The sequence below is a fragment of the Rhynchophorus ferrugineus genome, unplaced genomic scaffold (genome assembly GCF_030347505.1).
Source record: "Rhynchophorus ferrugineus isolate W39M unplaced genomic scaffold, kcgeb_rfMv2 rfM3, whole genome shotgun sequence".
Taxonomy (NCBI): Eukaryota; Metazoa; Arthropoda; class Insecta; order Coleoptera; family Curculionidae; genus Rhynchophorus; species Rhynchophorus ferrugineus.
In genome coordinates this window covers 51,429,811-51,440,264 of record NW_027472582.1, presented here as the reverse complement: position 1 = coordinate 51,440,264, position 10,454 = coordinate 51,429,811, and positions in this window count along the sequence as shown.

The following is a 10,454-nucleotide window of genomic DNA, read 5'->3' as shown; positions in this document are numbered from 1 at the left end:
CCGAGAACTGCTGACCAAGCCAGTCTCAGAATACGAAAAACCCAGTGCAGAAGAAGCACAACCACGACTAATAAGGGCGAGCAAACCTTTGATTTTAAGATAACCATGTCAACTCTTACAGACTAACAAACGGCCATAATGATTGGCGAACCCGACAAAAACTGTCCTAACAGGAACGAAGGCGTCTCGTCCTGCGTCCTGACCAGCGTTGATTACCATCACTTGGATATATATCATAGCAAACAACCGCACCACCTCCTGCTAGCTTTCCGAATGATCAATTTGTGTAATAATCAGGAATATATCCGGTTTCATCATATTGGACAGACCAGTATATTACCCTGGCCTCAGCCATCGGGAAATTGCACGTTTTACTAACCTGACTTGGCAACCTATGGGCTACGTGGAACTCCCTCAGATGGAACTTCCAACAGTCCCCCTCTTTCTGACGTCTCACTAAGATATTCGAAGCCCATATAGAATGCCTCTCCGTGTCCTAAATGTCGGCCGAAAATGACAAAACTATCAAGAAGGCCAACTCTTCAGCATATTCAAGTTATCTGCAGAATCACTTGGTAACATTCAAATCTCTGGCGATTGTAAGCATTAAGAAGCCCAATAAGAAGATATATCGTTTTGTATACAAATATTCTACTAGAATAGAGTATAGAATGATGGGTATGGAAATATGAATGTGGAAGCGTCTTTTTTAATTTATGTTCCATCTTGCAAAAGCTTAACTTATGTTCAAAAATACAGCAGAGCAGTGCAATACATATTTCAGATATCTGATGATGATGGCGTCTATGAGCGCAGTTCGATGTATTTGTTCAGTTGTTCCATGATCGTTTCGGAATCCGAATTTGTGACGGGATTATATTGGTTAGGTGATCCTTCACTTTATTTACAATGTTTTTGCTTTAATTTACCAATTACTGATAGGAGGTTTAGAGGTCTATACAAGATCATGTTCTGTAGTACTGATGCCCTTTTAATGTGAATCGTAATAACATATATCACAAAACATCACTGTTATTTCTACATGATCACTACATCTATGTAGTATTAGCGAATCTGCCTTTGCATGTTTCAAAATAAAAACCATACTTATCCAATTAATATTTATGCATTTTATGTTTAAATGACTGGATGTGTCGGAAGTTCCGATCGCCATCCCAACAAAGTGTAGATACTATCAAAACTGTTGGTACCCTAACATACTTGGCTACCTGCAAAAACAAAAAGTCTAGCTACGCTACACCAAGCCATTAGCGATGAAGCGAGACCAAGCCAGTCTTAGAATATCAAAAACCCAGCCCAGAAAAAGCACAACCACGACTAAAATGGGTGAGCAAACCTTTGACTTTAAGATAACCATGTCGACTCTTACAAAATAACAAACGGCTAAAATGATTGGCGAACCCGATTCAAAAGTCTCATAATAGGAAGGAAGACGTCTCGTCCTACGCCCTGACCAGCGTTGATTACCGTCGCTTGGATATAAAATATAGCAAATATCCGCACCACCCACCTTCTGTCAGCCTTCCGCATAAGCAGTTCTTGTAATAATCAGGAATATTCCCGGTCTCATCCTATCGGACGGATCAGTACATTACACTGGCATCAGACAACGGGAAATTCCACGTCTTACTGACCTGACTTGACAGCCTGTGGGTTAAATATGATACATGGAACTCTCTTAGATGAAACGTCCCCCCCACCTCTTTCTGGCGTTTCGCTAGGACATACGAGGACAGTATAGAACACCTATTCCTGTTCTAAATGTTGGCTGAAAACGACGAAATGGTCAAAAAGGCCAACTCTCTAGTGTCTCTAAGTTACCTGCAAAATTACTTGGTAATATTCAAAGCTCTGGCGACTATGATCAGCAAGATTCCTAATAATATTCCTGATAAGAAAATTAGATTAGATTCATTTTTTAAAGGTCTATCAGCCTCAAGGGCTATAGGACCTATGTAATATATACATTTTAATAATACAGAACAAACAGTATAAAGAACAAATCTAAAAGAACTTATAGTTAATTTAACATAAGTATGAGAATAATATAAAGTGAACAATTTATTCACAGTCTATTATATATTTTGGAGTACTTCGATGGCAACCAAATAGTTCATCAGTTAAACAAGGTTCCTCAATTATAAAATTTGTTTCATGGATCTCTTCAGGCCAGAGAGTTGTCTTTGGTGGGGTGCCCTTAGCATTCAATTAGGATGAGTTTGATGCTCAGAGGGGATCTACATCTATTACAAATGAGCCGAGTTTGTCCTTTAAGTAGAACCTCAAGACTCAGCCGATAATGGACTATTTTGAGTCTGTAAAAAGTACCCAATTTACGCCTTCTAAAGTTACAAAAGTTGATACCTTGGTAAAACTCCTCTTTTACCTCGCACAGTTTTTTGTTGATCATTAAGTCCCACTTTAGTTGATCCAGTTTTGCGGTCCAAATGCGGTATGATACGTATTCAGGTCCCTTCTCCAGTACAGATGGTCTTCCATTTTCCCAGCAAGATGATCGGCTCTTTCATTACCTTCGATTCCCATGTGGGATGGTATCCACATATAGGTAATATTCTTACCGCTGTTACGAGTGGCAGTGTTTAATTCTTGAATGTGTATTGTCAGTGGATGATGAGCCTGTGTCGATTTTAAGCTCTCAAGAGAGCTCATAGAGTCAGTGATAATTACCGCCGAGATCATATTTGGACTGTCTTCAACGCTTTTAAGAGTATGGTCAGAAATTCTGCAGTAAAAACACTCGTCAAAGAGCGCAATTTGTAATGTTCCTCCAATGTTGATGTACATGCAGCTTCCGTATATTCATCGCTTTTAGATCCGTCTGTGTAAATCCGATGGTGTTTAAGGTATTTTTCATAGATCAATTGTTTGAAAAGGGAACGTACACTATAAGGGTTAAGATCATCCTTAGAAAGAAATCTCATTGAAAGATCAACGGCAATTGGTATGTTCTGCCAGGGAGGTATGTTATTCGTGAATTTACAGATGATAAGTATTTCCAATTACAAGCGATTGCAGATTTTCTGGAAGCAATAACCAGATCCCTAATAAGAATCTATGTCCAATTCAAAGAGATTACCCACAATAGAATCGTGGATGTCCAGATTGACTAGATGATGGATTTGTATACAAATATTTTACTCTCACTGCTTAATTTGGTGTGGAGTCCTGTTAACCAGTACACGCTACGGAGCTTGCTGTCCAGCTGTTTACGCATGATCCAGATGGTCTGCCAAGTTGACCTTTGATGCACCTAAAATTAACTAAGTACTTTGCATGTTCCTTTCTTTGGATGTTTTGGTTGCATCATTTTACCAACGAACAAGTTCCTCTTATCAGAGTATAAGTAACATGAGTAGACTTGGTTGGATTTGTTGAATGAATCAGTTTTTGAGCCACAATACACTGAGAGTACGCCAGTATTATTAGGTTAAGTCGCGGTCATTCTCTCCTCGCTAGTTGGAAAGTTCTCAGTGTAAATCAGGTAACATACTGGTTCCAGTACGGATTCGGGGTGGAAGACTGTGTGGTTATATGGATATGGTAGAGTTATTTTTAGTTTGTATACTAGTCCATCATACCTGACTTAAATCAAAAAAGGCAGCGGAGCAATACAGTTTATTTTCCAGACATCTGCTGATGGTGACAGTGCGATATACAAGTTCCGTTATTCCATGATACTTTAATGATTCCGTGACCGGAATCTAAATTGATTATTGGGGATTAGGGTGTTTAGATGATCCAACACAATTTCTACTTGAATAATTTTTCATTGCCCTCGGAAATTTTCGAGATTATGGCAAGCATCGAATATTTCGGCTTGGCTCATGATGACTGTGACGAAATTGTTTGAAATATACTACTTGGGAAGTCCAAAAGCTATAGGCTTTCTCTTTATTTGATTTTGCTGATCATATTGTCCCTAATAAGAGTTATTTGAGCATTATGTTTTTAGTTGCTTTACACAGGTAAAAATTCATGTCTACTGTGGGTGTTATTGCTGACAAGTAGTTCTGACAGGTACTTGTTTGTGAAAACTTCTATGAGTCTTTTGGAATACTTATTAAATATTTTGTTTGTTGGTTATCGGGTGGAACGCTTGTTTTTCTCTTCTTCTTTTTTCTATTATTTTGTCCTTGATGTTCTTGGAGTATATATTATGTATCAGGGGGATTGTTTTGCTTTTAGGCGTTGCTTTATTTGTTGCGGCTCTATAGATGATAATGTTTAATTTATCGACGGCATATCCAGAGTTTACGACCGTAAAGATGTATAACATAAGTTCTGTGTAAATGTCGCTATGGTATATTTCCCAGTTTGGATTTCTCGCATGGTATATTCGAATGGGGAGATGAGTTACTGTCACTGCTGTACTAATACTGAGTGTCATTGAGGTGTGGTTCGAGCGTAAATCGACAAATTTTTCTATTTTTATGAAATTCTTCTAAACATTTTTATAATAAAAAAATCCAGTGGACCCGAATCTGTCAGTTGCTTAGTAAGTAGTTAGAAAGCCATTCAAGTTTAATTTTTTAAGAAATATTATGAAAAATATTATGATATATCACATCGATCATCATTACATTTGAATAAAATGTGGTGTACCAATTTCTCTATATAAATGCGCTTTTCATGTGTATCAAAAAATATATATCATATAATATAACCTAATGTATTATTTTACTACCTCTAGTTTGTATTAGTAAAAGTGGCTTTGTATATTTTACAATAAAACCTATACTTACTCCATTAATATTTGTGTGTGCATATGTTATACTAGAATTTTATGCCTCTGTCAGATACCATTTAATAAACCTTGTATTTCCAACCGATATTTCCAACAACTGTCATATCATTTATTTATCCCAGTTGACCTACAAAGCAGACGTTCTATTAGATTTACGTATTTAATAAAATTATTTCTTGATATATATCATGGAGTTTCACAATCATCTCGAGAGCCTACGCTTAATAAATCCCATAGATCATAAAAATTGGACTTCTCTTTACCTCTGAGTTAAAAATACCTCGGAGCATAAGAAACTAAATTTAAAAAAAGCGGGAAGGTCAAAACGGGTCGTGACGATATCATAAAATGTTCGTTGAATGACATTAATTTGATTCGTTAGAAGTCGAGTGGTGAACATGGTTGAAACGGTTTTTGGATCTGTGGTTGCTTTAATTAATGTTGTTGCCCAAAAAAATTATAAATTGGATTTTTAAATTATGAAACCGTTGGTATATGGCAATATTGTATTTCGTGTTGTTACATTACAAGAAAGAAGTAAATTGTTAATTACTTTAACATCGTATAGTATGTGTGTTTTCCCTACAGTGATGGTATTGTAAAACTTAGTTTGGGAATTACAAACTTAAATAATGCAACCTATGACACTCTAGTAATTGAGTGTGAATGATCATGAGAGTTTGATTATATCTAATGAATTTCCAATATCACTACGTTTTTGATATTTTACAACGTAACCATTTTAACGTAAGTTACGATTTTAGGTATATAAGTATTTTAAATTTGAGAACACTAATTATTGAAAAGTATTAATTTATTTTAGTATTTTTAATTCAAGTTGTGTATTCGTATACAGCTATGAGCTATACATATTCAAGCGGTACATATTATCAGTATATCAATCTATCAACACCGATATTACTTTGTTTAAAAGACTAACTAAACCAAAAACGTAATTTTAGATGTATCAAGCGTTTGTAGATGATATGATTTTCTTATCTGTAAAATATCTATAAACAGTATTATAAAAAACAGGGTTTTTATTGTTGTGTAATAAATTTATAAAAAAATTGGAATATACACCTTGCCATGTTTCGAGGACGTTTACTTTTAGGGTTATTTCAGATACAACAAGATATACGGTAAACTCATAACCGTTATGTTTTTGTGTGTGAGCAAGAAATTTGTGATATTTCTAGAAGCCGAATTTGGCCATCTTATTGGATTCTTGGATTAGAATCTTATTGGGCGATAGCCGAATTCGATCTCCTAAAGTAATTTCAACCAGCTCCAGCCTGGAAAAGATTGGATTGCATTGCAAAAGATTCCTAGGGAGGAAAAAGGGCCACCGCACAAACTAACTGAAAATGTTATTTGGAAAAATATCGCGATTCTAGTGCTTTCTAGGAAAGAAAGATGAGTTTTCTCTAGCATATTATGACCAGCGATTAAAAGTGGATCTACTAAGACAATTTCAAGAGCAAAATACCATGGGTTAGTCTAAAAGGGCTATCCAGATCGACATCAAAGCGGAATATTCATTCCTAAAATTTTGTTGTGCATAAAATCAATAGGGTGAATTAAATTATTGCTGCACATATTGAACCTATCTACATACCTACCCTATTTGAATAATCTGAATAACGTATTATTTCAAAAATTATTATCGCTATAGCAGTTAACAGACATAACATGATCCTCTTGCATGACAACGCAAATTGATGCCAAAAATATCTTGGCTTGTTCGAATTGACTGAGTTCACCCTTAGCTTTAGCCAGCAGCTATTTGTGAATAATATTTTGCGAGTTATAAGGACTAGGATTAATATTATACTCCTGCTTTCTTATATATCACTCACTGAAACGATTTTGAACTAACTATGCCACAAAGCAAATTTAGGATACGATACACAATAGGGATACACAAAACAGTGTAACAAAATGTTTATGAATATAGAAAGCTAGTTGTATTATACATGGTGTTTTAAGTTTTTTCAATACATTTAGTAGGGTAATATATATTCAAAGGACATAATTACTATACCGACAAGTTAGTATAGACCCGCTACACCACTCCATCTATCAGCTAAAGGTAACATTTCGGAATTTTTTACCGGTCTTACCCAGCCTGGTTACTGGTGCGACTGGCAACATTTTCGTTGTCAGATTTTCCTCTTACCTCTAAAACAATCACAATTATTAACAATCACAAACATACAGTTACGGTTACTACCCAACAGGATTCGAACCCGCGACTATCGAAATGACCATTGCGCTAACCAAGCCGGGCTAGTATTATATCTTGAACAGGAAAACACACGAACCTTAAAAATACTAGATTTATTCGTTTTGAGTTAGAAATAGTTGATTTTCTGTTTTATTTCTAATGAAACAATTTATATTATTTCATAATTTACAGGTCTTCTTCGAAACGTTTTAATGAAATGTACAAGCAAACTCATCTGTAATTTCAACATAATAATCAAGAAAAGTTAGAGCTTCTCAGGAAAATAAGACAGGGTGACAATGGATTGGAAAATGTTGTGTAATTCTCGAAAACCTTTCTTGACGTGTAAAAATAGTGCCACGTAAGAGTAAGGTTACTATCTCCAGTAACTGAACTGAAGTAACCAAAATACGAAAGCATAAATGATACAAATAAATTTATTAGTGTTTTACTGAAAGTTTTATATAGCGTGGTTAATACGGCTACAGTTTAAGAATGTTATGTTGACATCCATTCGAGAAATGGTATGAATTTTTATTAGAATAGTTTAGAAATAACGGTTCCATAAGGGTAAAGTAATTTTATGTACTATAAGACTTTCTGTCTTCCTAAAATAATCTATGTTGAGTAAGAGTGTGTTTTTTCCTTCGTTTAGTCTTCGTTAATTACTCAAAATGACCGTTAAATTAGATTATTGGAATTTTTGTAAAAATATTACAGTCAAGTGGAGTAGGGTTATCAAAAAGCCTCTGCGTATATCAAAGTGCCGGCAGCCAAAAATCATTTAGTTTTGGGAACATTGAGTTTGAAAATATTTAAATTGCTTCCTTTCCTTTCCTTTCCTTTCCTTTCTTTAACATCCTTTAACTTAATATAGTGGTATCTTGAGAGAAGCTTCTAATTCATAGTATATGGCTACAGGTGAGTTAAGTAAAGCGTTTGTCGTCTTTTAGAAACACGTAAATTTATAAAGCCACTCTACAGCCTGCATATCAGTGAGATTTGTGTAGAAACATTGCTGTTTAGAAAATCATTGAAGGTCATTTTCAGGAGAACTTTCAATATATTTAGTTGACTTTTTCACTGAAAATTAATTTTAAATAATTAAAAACTTACATAACAACTCATAGAATTTACAAATTTAGTTCAATACCAAATTTCTAGTAAATCAATTCTGGAAGAAATGGTATGAATTTTTATTGGATTAGTTTAGTATTAAGGATACCGGTTAATTCGATTTAGTCGATTTAATCAATGGCTGCATACCTCATAAAATAGTTTTTATATACAATAAGATTTTCTGTCTTATTCTTAAAATACTCTATGTTAAGTAAAAGTGTATTCTTTTCTTCGTTTGAGCTAAGATGTTACTCAAAACGTCCCTTAAATTACTTTATTGGATTTTTGTTAAAATATCCTAATCAAGGGGTGCAGGAACATTGGGTTTGGAAATATTTAAATTGCTTTAACATCCTTTAAAGTGATATACTCGTATCTTAAGAAAAGCTGGTATGGTCTAGGGCTACAGATAAGTTAAGTGAAGCATCTGTGAAAGATATAGTCCTGCATATCAGTGAAATTTGTGTAGAAACATTGCTGTTCAGGAAATCATTAAAGGAAAGGTAATTTTTCAGGAGAGTTTTCAATAAATTTGGTTGACTTATTCATTGCAAATCAATTTTAAGGAATCGGTAACTTACATAACAACTCAAAAAATAGAAATCAATTTTTTCGAATTTCTATACCAGAATACCCCTTCTAAGCAATAGTCACACTCCAGATGCTTCCTAGATTGTTAAAAATAAACAAATATAACAAAGAAATTTAAAAACTTTAATTATCATTAGCTGGTAAGCTCTATATCATTAACACTGATGTCTTTTATAATAGATTGATTGTTAAATGAGTAGTTTTGTATAAACAGGAACTAGTGCATTGCTGTGTTTTAATGGATAAAACATGGATTGTTGCTATGAAGTTGACCAACCAAACAAAACTGGATTACGGAACTAGGACCATATATGAAAGAATATATATTATGAAGAAGCGAATATAAGTAATTATAAATAAATATACTCGTTTGTTTGCAAATAGGCTAATTCTAATTGAAATTATAATTAACAAAATCAAATAAATATACCTGCTCAATTAATATAATTAAGTAACGACATATAAGTTACAAAAATAGATTATAACATCAACACAATGCTCTCCGTTCCGCCTCCGACACAATCATATATATAAATGACTCGTAAACTACGAACTTCGTAATTTACTACTTTTCTTTCATTAAAAGCGGCATAAATTAAATGAACGGCTACGTCATTAGCACTAACAAGTTTTAATTAAATGGTCAAATTATACCACTATCCCGTAATAACAAAGTGGAAATACCACTGTGCCTGATAACGTTGTTCTTCTACCGACGGTGAAGAGGCGTAACTATATGATTGTGGCATTTCGGTATTTTTGAGAGCAAATTGCGATAAAGATCGCCATTTTCTTATTATTCAATCCGTAAGACACATTCAAATTTAAATTTTATGTGCATTTCAAATTGTCTACATTCAAAGCATTAATATCATTGCTATTAGTTTTCAGAAAATTATCTATTAAGAAATGAAATTTTCCACATTTACAAGGTGTATCAAAATATTATTTTTAGTTTACTGCCCAAATGAAATAAACTCCAAGAGGTTTGGAATTTAGTGGTGTTTTATAATTAACAAAATTCCACGACAGCCCTTTCTAGATGAAAAGTGTTTCTCCCATTCGGAAACGTTTCAAAAACCTTACCTTTTGTACTTAATCGAATAAGTAAATTTTTATAATCGTTCAGCTAAATATAGACTTTATTTAAGGCACTTTATATTTTTAATCGTAATGGTGTAAACTATTGAATCGCCCTGTGATTTGTATGTACAAACTAATTAAGTTTTGCGTCATGCCTTGCATATTGAGAAATTTACAGAATGTTTAGAATATTTAGAATCATTCTACCAGATCCGAAGAGGTGTTTCTTGGAGCGTGGACAGGGAGAGCTTCTATGGAGAGGCGGCTTGGTCTTGGCGTCTACCAAAGAGAGGACGAACTCATCCGAAGAGAGCCATTTCTTTTCTTTCTGGTAAGTGGATTAACAACATCTGTTGACATCGGGTATTATAGAAAGATATAATGTTATAGCAGTACAATGTTATAATAGCACATTTCATAATAATTCTGTTAGTTAGCGGCCTATATATGTCGGTCTGAACGTTAACTCTGATTAATTTGCTTGGGATTGTAAATATTATATTTTTCAGTATAAATATTGGGTGTTAGAGATTGGAATGATTAGTATTAGTAATTAACATTGCATTGTAAATATTATACCGTATAAGTTAATATAGATATAATTATTTATCTCATCTTTTCTTAAATCCATTAGTTATTTTCCTTTAT